The following is a 16,613-nucleotide window of genomic DNA, read 5'->3' as shown; positions in this document are numbered from 1 at the left end:
ATAGGAGTGCTTTTACACTATTGATGGGAATGTAAATCAGTTCAACCATTGTGAAGGAGAGTGGGGCAATTCCTCAAAGATTTAGAATTAGAAATACCATTTGATCCAGCAATCTCATTACTGGATATGTACCCAAAGGAATATAAATTATTCTATTTTAAAGATACATGCATACATAGGTTCATTGCAACACTATTTGCAATAGTAAAGACATGGAATCAACCTAAAGGCCCATCAATGATAGACTGGATAAAGAAAATGTGGTACATATATACCATGGAATACTATGCAGCCATAAAAAGGAACATGTCCTTTGCAGGGCCATGGATAAAGCTGGAAACCGTCATTCTAGGAAACAGGACCTATAATAAACAAATGAGTACAAAGATTTTAAAATGTGAATCACCTGGGGATCTTGTTAAAATGGAGGCTGAGATTCTACCTTTCTAACAGTGCCTGGGGTCATACTGATGTGGCTGGTCTTGAGCCCACGTTTTAATTTCATTTTAGATTTTAGGTTTTAGATAGTGTCTTAGTCCGTTTGGGCTATGATACAAAAAAAAATACCTTAGTTTGTTCAGGCTACTATAACAAAGTTATAAACAACAGAAATGTATGGCTCACACTTCCAGAGGCTGGGAAGTCCAAGAAAGGTGCAAGCAGATTCAGTGTTTGGTGAGGGCTCTGCTTTACAGCTGGTGCCTTTTTGCAGCATCCTCACATGGACATTCTCACATGGAGGAAAGTGCAAACAAGTTCTCTTGGGCTTCTTTTAAAAAAGCATGAATCTTCATCCATGAGGGCTCCACCCTCATAACCTAATCACCTCCCAGATGCCCCACCTCTCCACACAACTGCACTGCGGAGTAAGTTTTCACAAATGAATTGGGGGAGGACACAGACATTTAGACCACAGCAAATAGCATGGTCAATGAAGATCTCTCTGTGGCTCAGTCTCCTTTTCTGTAATTGGGGTCAATAATTGATCCTACTACTAGGTGTTTGTACATTAAAGTACAGTATCTTGGACATAGTAATAATTCTATACCCTTTTTTTTATAACTCTATCACTTAATTTAATTTTTAAAAGACTTCCCTGCAGAATAGCCTGGCATCCTTCTAAGGAGTTAATAAAATGATAATAGAAGCAAGAAGGAGATAGGAAAGTTAAGGTGAAGGACATCCACCCTCCATTGACAATATTATTTCCAGGAATGGTAATAACAAGTAGAAATCTTGTGAAATCTGGGAGGTCTCAGTGTATAAATGTGGAATTGGACTTCTGAAAATACAGTATTTGGGTTTATTAAACCCCATAATAATTTTAGTAACAATTACTTCTCTGAGTGTAAAATTAATCTCAATTTATAAAATAAAGTAGAAATTTCATGTCTATCCTTTTATAGAAATTATTTTAGAGATATAGGGTAAACCCACAGGAACAGGAATATACAAAGTGCATTAAATTATGTATATTTTATTTAAAAAGCCAATTATGCTGGAAAATGTTATTATTTTATAAACAGAGAGCTAGGATTATGTAGATTATATACAGTTGGTTTTAGAAGCTAAGATATAGCTTATTTTAAACAGATGCTGTATTTCAGAAATGCATTTCAGAAATCTGTTTTTTCAATATATATAAAGCTGAGAAACTTCACCCACCCCCCTTTTTTAGGAAAATCCTCTGATGAACTTTACATTAAGATATTTCACAGTAAAAGAAAAAAAATAGCTTCATATTATGCTCTTTGGGGAGTTTGGTTTTTCTCTTTTGTATTGTGTGGTCTTATGTTACAGTAATCCTGCATAGCACTGTAATCTAGACACAGATCATTGTTATTAGTGTCAATGATAATTATATCATACATTTTGTGATTATGGCATCACAGTCTTCAGAGGGCTTTTCCATACATTACTTCAGTTAATGTGCTCCACAACCCGAGAGGAAGGCAGAACAGGTATAATTTTTTTTTCTTTTTTACAAAGGAAGACAAGTGAGATTTGCTGAAAATTGCATGGTTGAGAAATGGAGGAACACGAATCAGAACCCAAGGCTTCAGAATTCTGACTCATTACTCTGTACCCAGACCATCTAACGTTGCACTGAGACTCTGACAAGGCAGGCGATGATCTGTGATGACCTTGCTGAATATATTAAGCAGAAATGAGAAGATGTAGGACAAAATGTAGATAAGGAAAGGAAACCTGTCCTAATTGGGTTGTCTTTCCTTTAAGTACCTGAGCAATGGATGGAAGCAGAGACTCAGAATGGTAACCCTCTTGATCAAGATCCTTTTTCAGGATGATGATTCAGGATGATGGTTTGGAAGCATTCTTTTTGAAAACTTCTTGGTAGTTGATGCAGAATGAAATACTGTCCAACTGAGAAAGAGATGGAGAAGTATCCAGTGGCTAATGCCCAAGCTGATGGCCCTACCCCACCCCAGTTCTATTACCACCTCATGCCCTGCAGATTGCTGGGGTTTCTGGTGGAAATCCAGCTCCTCTTTAAAACTTCCTCTATTTCCTCACCCTCCACCTCTACTCTTAGCACTTGAGAGCATACATTTCATCTTTGCTCCTCTTCCTTCCCCAGATGATCCAAATAGAAAATACATCAGCACGAGGGAAAGAGCAACGTTGATCATCTTCATGGAAAGACTGAGGACCCTGTGCCTGCCACACATTAGCCCGGGTGAGCAAGCAGTGAGAGAGAAAACACTTTTTTCAAAAAGCCAACTGGTAAGGAATGTTACTAAGCTACCACGTAATTTTCTGTAGCTTTCTGGCTGTGTGTCGCAACGCTGTTAAGGCCTGGCCATGTAGGATTATCCCTGTTACTTCCAAATTTCAGTTTTATTTCTGAATTTAATTATCCACAAAGTTTCAGAAAGATCCACATAACTCAAGATCAATTACATTCATTTATTTTCATGTTTTCTGGGATCTGGCTGGTGTATTGGCTGGATCATCTGAAAAGCAGATACCAAGATGGAGTTGAAAATAGAAGAGATTTTAGGGGCGTAATTCTTGTGAAAGATAAAGGGGAGAAAAAGCAAGAGAAAGCAAGGAGAGCCTTATGCCCAGATCTGACACCTGTAAAAAGATAGAGGGAGGAAAGAAAGATTGGCCAGAAAGGGCCTCAGACTGTGGGACAGCCACAAGATTGCTCCTAGAGGCACTTTGCATTGGTTCAATGGTGAGCACTTATGCCAGTTCTGTGCTCAGTCATTGGTTAGGTGATGTCCAGGTAGCACATAGTCCCAGCTTGAATACAGAGTCAGATTCTGAAGCTACTCATAGCCAGAAATTGACAGCAGTTTCTCTCTTGAAGGTAGAGCTGACTTGCACACTTCCACAGCTGGGCAAAGGAAAGAAGATGGTCACAGCAAGCTAAGTCCCTACCTGTGTATGTGAAAGGTTTCATCTAGTCAGTGGATTTATGCCGTATGACCAGAGCATAGATACAGATTTATCCATGCATCCATGCATCTGTGGACTCATGTATGCATCCATCCATCCATCCATCCATCCATCCGTCCATCCATCCGCTCATTTCTTGCTTTAGATGATGGCAGCAATCTACGGAAGCTTCTATCAGAAGAACCTCTCCTTGGTGCTGCCTCAGAAATCAAATCTAGATTTTGCCTCTTCTGCTAGTAAGGCTGTAAGTTCTGAATGTCAACCAGCTTATATCTCCACCCAACTTGCCTCCAGCTCTCCTTGTGACCATAAGTCAATGTATTATCCATCTGAGACCAAGCCCTTAACCACACCTTAATTGCTGCCAATCTGATATACCAATTATTTGAATCCTGCTGGTACTTTGCTCCACTGGATGGATTGTAATTCATGTTATAGTCGCTTTGATTCAGTGTTCCAGGCACAAACAATGCACACCAAGCAAGTGATGAAGTTTACTGCAATGTCCTTGGGTTCATGGTCAACGAGAGCAACTGACAAGCAGCAGAAGTAGCGAGCTGACTTGGCTGTGTGCCTTCCAGTTCTTAAGTCATTGAAGCTGTTCACCTTCAACATGACCCTGGCTTTTGGTAATAATATTTCATAGCAGCCTCTATCCAACTAATGTGGCAACAAGCCATGCAATTTTGAGCCCAGAGAAATCATGGGCCTTTTGGAGAGCACATTATTTTGGAGGATGAAGTCGGTGGAAATGTGTAGGGCTTGGCAGGTAATAAAAAGAGGCTGATTTTTTAAACAAATAATTCTACCAATTAGAATATAATTCTCTTTGAAATCAGCTATCTCTAAGGTCCTTTCATTTCTTTCATCCCATTACTTACTCTATCAAAGAACACAAGTTTCACCATAATAGAAACCAATTCCCCCCCTTTTTCCCCCTAGAACAATGTTTATGTTTTGGCAGGCTTTCTCTCATGTGGCTTAAAGTACCACATGTGTTCGCAGGCATTCTATCAAGTAGTTTAAAGAGCATAAAACTTGCAGTAATATTTTTGGGAGTAAATTTTATTGTTATGGCTTTAAAACATGATCAAATAAAAATAAGAATTCCATTAGTAGTCGAATATTGTAATAATAGAGTTGAGAATAAATTTTACTGTTATAGGAACTATAAAACAGCAATAATAAAACACTATTATTGTGAATAAATTGTGTTGAGATGACTAACTAGAAAGCTATAAAACACAACGATAAGAAATAATCTAATCACCAGGAAAGATGTGATAATAATTCACCCTTGTTAGTGAGGAGCCCATGGTTCCACTTCATTGGCCCTGAGTTCCCTGGGTTACTGCTTGCATTCCATAAGGTCACAGAAAGATAATCTTTGGCCAATGGGGTTGGCAGAAGACCACATATTACAGTGAAATTGGACGTGGGGATTGAGGAAAATCCAATTATCAGCGACAGTTAAGAAAATCCTGTGTAGTAATACCAAATGTCCTCACAACACATTTTAAAAATTATTTGCAGGTTTTTACTAACAATTTGTATGTATTATTTGACTGCATTTTTATGTGTTTTTAAACTTTTATTTATATTCTTTTGTTTCAGAATAACTGTATGGAACTACATATTGGTTGGTGGGGGGAAGCCTTTTGTAGTCTTTCTTTTTATTTAGACTACCCATACGTCCCTCTGCCGTGAATCCATCTCAGTCCATTCCAATTAGCAAGAGTGTGGAAGGAAGACACCCTTAACTTCCAGGTCCCCCTCTCTTTCTGTGGAACTGACAGTGCCATTAGAATCCTTGCTCCAAAATTAGTACTACCAAGGTAACTGCCAGTCCCCTCACTTGGGTGAGGAAGAGAGTGACATGCGTGTTGCATTTTACCCCTCATTCTGAACAGCAAAATTCAAATTCAGGATTTTTGAATTAACTATATACCAAGGGAAGGATGCAAAATGCTAACAATGCAGTTTTCTTTAAGGTGCCATTATCGTAGGCAAGCTATGCTGAGTTTTCTGTACTCACCGCCTCCACTTTCTCACTTCCCTTTCCTTCTTTAACCAGCTCCAGGCAGGCGTTTGTCCCCACCACATATCTACTGAAATTGCTCTTTTCAAGGTCTCCGGGAGCCTCTATCCTGCTGGTTGATTGGTTAGTTCTTCGTCCTCATTTGACCAGTGGGTAACTCCCAGTTTTTTGTTTTTAATGCTCTCCTCACTTGGCTTCTGGGACAAAATAGTCACCCATTTTTTAACTACCTCACTGGTTGTTCTTCACAATTCCCTCGCTGGATTCTTCTCTTCTACCAAGTCCTCTAAATGTTAGGTCAGCCCAGGGCTCAGTTTTTGTCTTTCTCTGTCTATACCCATGCCCCAGATGAACTCCTCTACCCCACTGGCTTTAAATACCATCGTGATATTGTGATATAATAGGAAATACATATTTTGTCTTTGTCCCTGGTTCCTGACACAGAGCTCCTAAAACCCTTGGAATTTCCTTAGTGATAAGATCAATAAAGGTGAAACGGCCATTTTTGTTATTCATGACGTCCCTTTTGACTATGTCTAAGTTTAAGTGAACAGGTAACTTTTGGAAAGTTTCTAAGTTTCTGGTTGCCAGGAGAATCAGCCATGTGATTAGAAAGTTGGAACTTTCAGTAATCCCCTCCCATCTCTGGGGAGGAAAGAGGGACTGGAGTTTTATTTAATCACCAATGACCAATGATATGATCAACCATGCCCATGTAATGAAGTCTTCATAAAAACACAAGGGAACAGAGTTTGGAGAGCCTCTGGGTTGCTAAACACATGGAGGGACTGGGTGGATGGCATGCCTGGAGAGAGCATGGAAGCGCTTATCTCCTCTATTTTTTTAACTGCATTCTCTTTACTTGAAATTGTAACATTTGTTTGTGTACTTGTTTATTTTTCTCTCAACTCTACTGTGAGTTCCATAAAAGAAGGGACTCTGCCTTGTTCACCTTTGTATCCTAAGTATCTAGTGTAGTGTCTTGTATACAGTGGTGCTCATGAGATTTTTGTAGAATGAATGCATGAATACAGGGCAAATGATTTAAACTGGGTCCCTAAATGCCAAGGACTCCATTTAAATACTCTACCTGCTCTGCACTAAAGTTTGCCTTGCTCAATTAGACTGTTAGCAGTGGTCTTAACGTGAGTCTTTACTTTTACTGGTCAATGAGACTCAAGCATAAGTTGGCTATGTCTGAAAACATGGTGGAGCATCTGACAGAGTCCCTCATGTAAGAGGGACGTGGGGTAAAATCCACTTGGGAAAGGATTGACACTGTTTTCACTGCTCAGATTTGGAGAAATCTGGGTTTGTTTAAGAAGCTGGTGATGTGGTTCATCAGAAAAAGAGAAGGCATTTGACCCCAATCGAAGCCTTAGATTGAAAGAGGAAGAGGAGATTCTGAATAATGACCATGTCCATTATGACCAGAGCAGAGTATTCTTTCTGGTCTCATGAATAGGCTCGTGATTCAGAAAGACTAGCCTACTATTCCCATCCAACCTGTGTGAGGGGAAGAGCAGGAATGACTGCTCCTGAGTATGAGTGATGGGGATTCCTAGAAATACTCTGAGGTGACTTTACATAGGGAGGAAATTCATTTCAGGATCTGGTGAAGTTGAGAGCTCACATAAATTTGGTTTTAGAGAAGAAATGAAATATCAAATGGTACAGCATTTCCCCCATTAGAAAAGGTGGTTTGAGGACATGATAGAGTTAATAAAGCAATTGCCGGAGTCTCTTTCTGCTGAGACATCCACTAACTGACTTATCTCATCTTGATTGTGGGAGCCAGTCTTGATGCATTCATTCTCAAGGACACTTGATCCACTATCAGAGAGGCCCAGAATTTTCTAACTTACTCTGAGGCAGAATGAAGCCTCTGCTTGAAACCCTTTATCTTTTGGGGATGCTGGTTCCTGGAGGGCTGGGATATGATAGGTGAGTGTAAAGTGGGAAGAGGGACTGATTATTATGATTTAGATTGTCTAAATTGAATGCTTTTTTTTTAAGACCAAGGCAGCTGGCTTCTCCTTCCTTGCTACTCATAAATACCACCATGAGACGAGAATAATAAAGACCACTGAAATTTATCACTGAATAATAATAGTCCTCTAATAATCCTTGAATAAATGAATAAATATCTAACAAACATTTCCTAACACAATGCATGACATATACCAATAGACATGTCATGTTCTGTGATTGGAAAAAGAAAATTGTAATACAAATTCTATATCCCTCATTTTCATAGTATCTCAACTGGTAAATCACATTATCCTAATTATTAAGAAAAATGTTAAAATGACCAAATGATTTCATGTAGAGATAAGTACTATTAATGTTTTCAGATAGCTAGCTAATTATGTATGCAGCACTATTTCTGAAATATTTCAGTTAAATTGTATTACAGAAATTTTCCTATGGCATTAGCAATTTATTTAAAACATAGTTGAAATTGCTAATAATATTCTGTCATTTAGTCAATTCTTGCTCTTTCATTTTTACAAATAATGCTGTAATGATGAGCAACTAGCTACATAATTTTTTGTGCTTTTTCAAATCTTTGATTATTTCTCTAAGAAGTGGAATTATTGGGTCGGTAGCTGAGGAATATCTAAGAATCTTGCTATACATTGCCCAATTATCCTCTAGAAAGATTACTTCAATCTACACTTCCAATAACAGTGTATGAAAGCACTTTTTAACTGTTTGGCAAATTGACAAGTAAAAAATACATACCGTTGACTTCCTTTGAATTTTTTGATTTATAATAAGAATAAATATTTTGTCTTGCTTATTACTAATTTTATCATTTTATAAATTGCCCATTAATGTCATTTGCCCATTTTTTGGTCTCTCCTATTCTTAATGAATCGTAAGTTCTCTAAATACATTCTCTTGAAATCTGTGTCTGTGTGTGTGTGTATAGTTTCCACAGAAAGTGTGTTTTTCCCTTGTTCATATGCAAATCATTATTTTGCTGATTTAGCATATCTCATGAAGTATATGTGGTTATAACTGGTATTTCCTCTTTTGCTTCACAGTTAAAGAAATCTTGCAATGAACTTGCTCTCACATAACATAGAAACCCATTCCAATTTTTATCCAACAATAATTGTGTGGTCTCAGCTTGTTCCTTATCTTTATAGACAGTTCAATTTCAGATATGTGCAGAGTCAAGGATCTCTGTAATATCAAAAACTTGTTTGAATATTTCCTTCTCATTTTTCCATTAGTTTACTTGGTTTCATATACATAGTGCATTTATTTTCCTTTCTGAAATTCCTCATCTGTAAGTTGGAAACGAAGACTCTTACATATTTTACAGGAAAATATGAAAAAAAAATTAGGCTGCTTAAAAACATCAAGAGCTTTAAAACATAAATCTTTTGGCCTAGTGTTCCTGCCTCTGGACATCTATACTGAGGAAATAAACTAAAGTCTGAAAGAGTTTTATGCAGCTCTGAGATGCAGCTTTATTTATAATATATATATTCTAATATTTGGAAACAATTTAAATGTCTATGTTAGGTTATGTAAATGCTGATATATAGTATAGGACAATGGGATATTATTCACACAATAGAAAAATAAGTATAAAACTTTTTAATGGCATAGGAAAATATGTGTTTTATGCTAAAGAAAAGAGGCTGTATATAAATCTAATGGAGTACTTTAAAAAATAAAATAGGGCCGGGCGCGGTGGCTCAAGCCTGTAATCCCAGCACTTTGGGAGGCCGAGACGGGCGGATCACGAGGTCAGGAGATCGAGACCATCCTGGCTAACACGGTGAAACCCCGTCTCTACTAAAAAATACAAAAAGTAGCCGGGCGAGGTGGCGGGCGCCTGTAGTCCCAGCTACTCGGGAGGCTGAGGCAGGAGAATGGCGTAAACCTGGGAGGTGGAGCTTGCAGTGAGCTGAGATCCGGCCACTGCACTCCAGCCTGGGCGACAGAGCAAGACTCCGTCTCAAAAAAAAAAAATACAAAAAACTAGCCGGGCGAGGTGGCAGGTGCCTCTAGTCCCAGCTACTCGGGAGGCTGAGGCAGGAGAATGGCGTAAACCCGGGAGGCGGAGCTTGCAGTGAGCTGAGATCGCACCACTGCACTCCAGCCTGGGCGACAGAGCGAGACTCCGTCTCAAAAAAAATAAAATAAAATAAAATAAAAATACGTACTAAAATGGTAATTGTTATCTTTGGTTGGTGATATTTTTCCCTTCCTTCAACTATTATTCATTTTGCAAATATTGTACAATGAATGTGACATAAAACTTTTATTTAAAAAATTAGATTCCAAGCCCAGGTTAAATTATAGAAGTGATTAGGCTCAGGCAGTGGGACTCAGATAAGACAGCTTCCATTGGACGGTTCCTCATGACTGCACTTGACCGTGCTTGTCTTTATTGGCCGTTTTTATTTAAATTATTAGTTATTGATATAAAATAATGGTCACTTTTTCGTAGCTCTTGCCAACTCAAGACATATGTTAGCTGCAATTTTTGATGGTCTTTATTCACCATGTGTGGTAATAGTCTAGAAAATTTTAAATTAATAAAAATTACAAGCTTTGTAATATTTCTCTTGAACATTTAAGAAGGTAGTCTCCCATATATTATACATTGCATACATCCTGAAAAAGTGCAACTCTGTATAATCATGTGGGATTTAGCACTATCAATCAAATGGCTTGAAAATGTTCATCTTCTTTGATTTACTAATTCTTCTTTCTGGAATGTAGCTTAAGGAAACAATAGAAAATTAGAACAAAGATTTACACAAAAAGCTATTATCTCTAGAATTATTTACAGTAGCATAAAAACAAAAAGGGACATAGCTTTAATATCCAGCATAGAAGAAAATATTTAAATAAATGATACTATGTAACATACGCTTACTGTCAAATAGTGTGCAACCATTAAAGAGTTTTCATTGGTTTGAGGAAATGTCTTTGGTAGCATACAGAATACAAAGAAATGAATACAAAATTATATATAGATATAATCTGCACTGCATTTCAGAAAAATAAATGCACAGATTAAAGTCTGGAAGGAAATATGCCAAAATATCAGTAGTAGTTACTCAACAAGGTGTAATTATTGATAATTCTTCCTTCTCTTTTCTATTTTTCTCTTCTTTTTTCACCTCTCCATACTTTCTATGTTTTCCATGTTAGGCGTATGTTAATTTTGTAAGCAGAAAAATAAAGTCTGAAAATACAGAACTATCATTAAATATTTATGTAACTATTTCTTCACCAAGTATTTAAAATACAAAATTTGCCTCAATATTCATTAGGTTTTTTTGCCTCTTTATACATTCCAGTCAAAATGCTATCAGACCATCATCTTTGATCTGCAGACTTTATTAATAATGTACCCCAAAGGATCATTTTCTCTATTAAACATTTTATGAATTCCCGTTCAAAAAGAATACACAAAGTACAATAATCTTTTCATTTGATCAGTGAGATGAGACCGGTGATAATTTGGGAGATTAGCCAGCTTTTTCCCTCCTCTCTACATGTATTATGCATCACCCAAGAAATTGCTTAGAAACAGAGAATAGCCTTTTCTAAGTATATGGTTTAAGCATTCATTTGAACAAAGTATTCGAGTTTCTGAGGCTTAAGTATTGTGTTTTAGTTCCACATACAAGTGATAAGCATTTTTAATATCAGGGGCTTTCACTTAAATCCCAGACCACTCACTTTTTTTGCATACGAAATGGACCCAGTTGTTCAATGCTGGGCTTAGGGAGTAACAGACTCACACATTTTATAGACATTAGCCAACAGTAAGGCAAATGCCTGAGGATGTTAGGTTATCTTTATTTAATTTATTCCCCTCAGTGCTATGGCATTGCCAGGGAATCCCAGCCCAATTGAAACAGGAATTCACCAGGTGCAAACCCCACTTTTTAGTGTACTCACTTTCCTAGACCACTGAGTAGATAACTGTGATAAGGGAAAACCCAAACATTTGCTAAACTATGTGAAGGAAGGAAGAGCAGCCATCATCTTTGTTCTCAACACCATTGCGGAACCATCGTCAATGATCTCATTTCCTGGCAGGACAGGATGGGCCAAACAGCCAGTGTGAGGAATGAGAGACAGGGTGTAGGGGGTTGGGGGAAGTTAAAAGAATATCCCCTTCATTTGCTTCATTCCCTCTCCTCTTCCCCTTCTGAGAAAGGATTAAAATGATTTTCTAGTGACTTTATAATACTTATTTTTACTATCTTTATAGTCCCAATCAGAGGTAGACAATTTGGATGATTTTTTAGCCCCTAAAAGTGGATTAATACTTCATTCTTATTTTCTAGGATGTAATAAAAGAATAGTTAAGCGTATGTCACAAAGTCTTCAGGAAAAAAAAAAAAACCTGGGATAGTAGTATATACCTTAAGAATGATTGTTACGATCAAATGAAGATAGATAGATAGATAGATAGATAGATAGATAGATTATAAACAGATAGATTATAAACAGATAGATGGACAGACATGATATAGATATCAAGTTTTTAGAACAGTTTCTAGCATACACAATTGCTAGTAAAATATTGGTTGTTATTATTGGCTATGCTTGAGTTTGGAATTCTGCCTCTCCTGACCTTAATACACTTTATGCACCATTTAATGGGTAGTTAATCAGACACTAGCTTATACCTTATGTCTTGTTATTTAATGGCTAAGTTATTTTGCTTTTGATGTGTTTATGTCATATTGTCTTAAGTAGATTTTTAATTCTGCAAGAAAGAAATCTTCTTTTCAATTACTACTACCTATTACTACTTTTGCATAGAGTAGTAAGAGTATATAGCCACTGGGCTGTTGAGTGAGTTAAATAAGATAATAATATAAAGTGCTTTGACCACTGCCTAGCATATAGTACTCAGTAAGGGTTAACTATTGTTAGTATAAAATATACATATTTGCTGATTAGTTTATAAAGACATGAAATGTGCTCCTGAAAATGTATGTTAAGAATGAATTTTTATGGATTTTAAATACAATAGAAAATACACATATTTTCTTTACAAAATGATAATCTTTTGTAAAGCAATCAGTCTCAACATATTACTTCCACTAGTATATATATTTTTTTTTTCTTTTTTTTTTCTTTTTTTATTTTTTATTATACTTTAAGTTCTAGGGTACATGTGCATAACGTTTATATCATGTATAACTCCCCAATGCAATCCCTCCCTCCTCCCCCCTCCCCATGATAGGCCCCAGTGTGTGATGTTCCCCTTCCCGAGTCCAAGTGATCTCATTGTTCAGTTCCCACCTATGAGTGAGAACATGCGGTGTTTGGTTTTCTCTTCTTGTGATAGTTTGCTAAGAATGATGGTTTCCAGCTGCATCCATGTCCCTACAAAGGATGCAAACTCATCCTTTTTGATGGCTGCATAGTATTCCATGGTGTATATGTGCCACATTTTCTTAATCCAGTCTGTCACAGATGGACATTTGGGTTGATTCCAAGTCTTTGCTATTGTGAATAGTGCCGCAATAAACATACGTGTGCATGTGTCTTTGTAGTAGAGTAATTTATAATCCTTTGGGTATATACCCAGTAGTGGGATGGCTGGGTCATATGGTACATCTAGTTCTAGATCCTTGAGGAATCGCCATACTGTTTTCCATAATGGTTGAACTAGTTTACAATCCCACCAACAGTGTAAAAGTGTTCCTATTTCTCCACATCCTCTCCAACATCTATTGTTTCCTGACTTCTTAATGATTGCCATTCTAACTGGTGTGAGATGGTATCTCATTGTGGTTTTGATTTGCATTTCTCTGATGGCGAGTGATGACGAGCATTTTTTCATGTGTCTGTTGGCTGTATGGATGTCTTCTTTTGAGAAATGTCTGTTCATATTTTTATATTAAAATTTCTCACTCCAAAGCACCCTTGTTCATTAAAAAATCAAATGAATGGTAAATATTAGAAATACATTTGTGAGTAACATGAAGAAGATAATTGTTTCTCAACTATTACAATATAAATAACATTCATTTCTTTTAATCTTCTTTTAAAATTCATTTTTATTGTTTTAATCAATTATTTAGACAATCCTATCTCATGAAGACATTGAGATTGTCTTTTCATTTGGACAAGCTAATAGGGCAAACTTCATTCAACAATGTAATAAAACATTTTTAATTTTGAGGACAAAGAGCTTCTGTTAAGTTCAAATTATTATTAATATTACTAACAATTAATAATAAATCTAACTCTAAGTTTAAAGTAGTGGAATTGTGTGGAGAAATTGATTTCCATTCAAGTAGCTTAATGTGGTACATGATGCTAAGTGAACCAGAAAAAAAATAAAATTAGGACTTACATAGATATAACTGGAACTTGCGTTTTAATTAATTCTATCAAAATATTTTGTAGTTTGGCATTATTTGAGGATAATATTAGTTGGATGGCTAAATTATTCTTTGTACAATTTTTATTTTTAATATCGAGAAGCAAAATAGGGCTGTTGCTTTGTTTTGAATTGTATTTTAACACTTACTAGGAATTGACTATGTGTCAGATATTGTGCTCATTGTTAAACACAGATTATCTTATTTAATCCTCATAAAAACCCCTTGGGAAAGTACTATTATTATTCCCATTTTACAAACAAAGAAATGAAGACTTAGAGAAAGAGAAGATACAATACTATTTTGAGCATTTTTTGAATGCTCGAGAAAATGTAGAAGAATAGGTAAAAGTCATAGAAATATTAGCTAATTAGATCTCTAACACACTTCACTGCAACTCAGGATCACTGTACAAAAGTTTGTACCCCAGTAGCTCCACAAGTTCATACTCCAATGCCATTAGCATAGTAGTCATTCTGTACCTATTTGCTGGGTAAATGAATTACCACTTAATATGCCCTGACAATAAAAATAGAACCCCATTTCTTGCTTACATAAAGCATTTAAACTAGGAAACTAAGTAATTCAACAAATGTTTGTGTGGCTTAGAGATAGAATATTAGCTGTATGACTTACTAGCTCTGTGACTCTTTGCAAATTACCTAATTTCTCTTGGTCTCAGTTTTCTCATTTGTAACAGATGGAGAATAACAATTTACAGAGCTGTAGTGAGAATAAAATTATATACTGTGCATGAATGTTTCTCTTTGGTGTGAGCACAATATCTGGTAAAGAGGCGGCACTGAGTAGCTCTATTAAGGTGTTTGTTAAAAAATGAAGCATAAATAGACATTAGGAATAAGCCTATATCTATTAAAAAATTGAATAGATAGTTAATTAGCCAGACATGGTGGCACATGCCTGTAATCCCAGCTACTCGGGAGTCTGAGGCAGGAGGATCGCTTGAACCTGGGAGGCGGAGGTTGCAGTGAGCCGAGATCACACCATTGCACCCCAGCCTGGGCAACTAGAGCAAAACTCTGACAACAAAATAAATAAATAAATAATAAATAAATAAATATTTAGAAATTTTAAAAAAAAATTTTTTTAAGATAATCAATAATCTTATAAAACAGAAAGCACCAGGCCAAGATAGGTTCACTGGTGAATTCTGCCAAACATTTAAGGAAGAAATTATACCAATTCTCTGCAATCTCTTCTAGAAATAGAAGCAGAGAAAATACTTCCTAACTCATTTTATGAGATCAGTATTATCTTAACACCAAAATCAAAGAATTAAAGGAAAAGAAAATTACAGATCAATATCTCTCATGAACACAGATAGAAAAATCCTCAATAAAATATTGGCAAATCAAATTCGGCAATGTATAAAAAGAAATAGACACCATAACCAAGTGGAATTTGTCCCAGGTATGCAAGTCTGGTTTGACATTCAAAAAAATCAATTAATACTATCTGTTCTACCCACAGGCTGAAAGAAGAAACATAACATGATTATATAAATACATGTAGAAAAAGCATTTGACAAAATCTAACACACATTTGTGATTAAAAAGGTGGTAGGGAACTTCCTCAACTTGATAAACAACATCTCCAAAAAATCTACAGTTAACATTATACTTAATGATGAAAAACTAGAAGCTTTCCTACTAAGGTCAAGGCAAGGATGTTCCCTCTTGGCACTCTTTTTCAACATTGTACTGGAAGTCCTAGCTAATGTAATAAGACAAGAAAAGAAAATAAAAAGTATACAGATTGGGAAGAAAGAAATAATACTGTCTTTGTTTGAAGATGACATGATTGTCAATGCAGAAATCAGAAAGTATCAACAATAAAAAAGTCTCCTGGAATAAGCAATTATAGCAAAGTTGTAGGATACAAAGTTAATATTAGAAAGTCAATTGATTTCCTATGTAACATCAATGGACAAGTAAAATATCAAATTAAAAATAAGTTACCATTTACATTAGCATGCCTCAAAATAAAATACTTAGGCATAAATCTAACAAAATTTGTACAAGATCTGTATGAGGAAAACTAAAAAACTCTAATGAAAGAGATCAAAGAAGAACTAAACAAATGGAAAGTCCATGTTCATAGACAGGAAGACTGAATACTGTTAAGATGTCAGTTCTTCCCAACTTCATAGCAAGTTATTTAGTGGTTATTGACAAACTGATTATAAAGTTTTTATGGAAAAGTGAAAGACCCAAAATATTCAACTCAATATTGAAAGAGAAGAACAAAGTCAAAGGACTGACAGTACCCAACCTCAAGACTTAATAGAAAGCCACAGTAATCAAGACAGATGTTATTGGCAACAAAACTAACAAACGAATCAAAGGGAGAAAACAGGGATCCCATAAATAAACCTTCATAAATATAGTCAAAAGATCTTTGACAAAGGAACAAAATAGTCTTTTCAGCAAATAGTGCTGGAACAACTAGACATCCAAATGCAAAATAAGTGAATCTAGACATAGACATTGCACCTTCACAAACATTAACTCAAAATGTATAATAGACCTAAATAGAAAATGCAAAACATAAAACTCTAGAATATAACATAAGAGAAAACCTAGATGACTTTGGTAATGGTGATGAGTTTTTAGATACAATATACATGGCACAACCCATGAAAGTAAGAACTGATAAGCTAGACTTCATTAAAATTGGAAACTTCTACTTTGCAAAAGACAATGTTAAGAAACAAGAAGACAAGCCACAAACTGATAGAGTATATT

The 16,613-nt window shown here is 36.0% G+C and overlaps 1 protein-coding gene across 2 annotated transcripts in view; it reads left to right on the top strand.

The window, feature by feature from the left end:
• The first annotated feature begins 1,995 nt into the window (after positions 1–1,995).
• The window catches only part of CPO (carboxypeptidase O), a 38,697-nt gene continuing 24,079 nt past the window's right edge, over positions 1,996–16,613 (top strand). For both annotated transcript variants that reach the window (XM_033230539.1, XM_033230541.1), the window contains exon 1: positions 1,996–2,745. The gene's annotated coding sequence lies outside the window, so the exon portion shown is untranslated. The remainder of the gene's footprint in view (positions 2,746–16,613) is intronic.

The sequence above is a fragment of the Trachypithecus francoisi genome, unplaced genomic scaffold (genome assembly GCF_009764315.1).
Source record: "Trachypithecus francoisi isolate TF-2019V2 unplaced genomic scaffold, Tfra_2.0 Lachesis_group13, whole genome shotgun sequence".
Lineage (NCBI taxonomy): Eukaryota > Metazoa > Chordata > Mammalia > Primates > Cercopithecidae > Trachypithecus > Trachypithecus francoisi.
The sequence above is the reverse complement of the archived record's forward strand: the minus strand, read 5'-3'. Positions and strand labels throughout refer to the sequence as shown.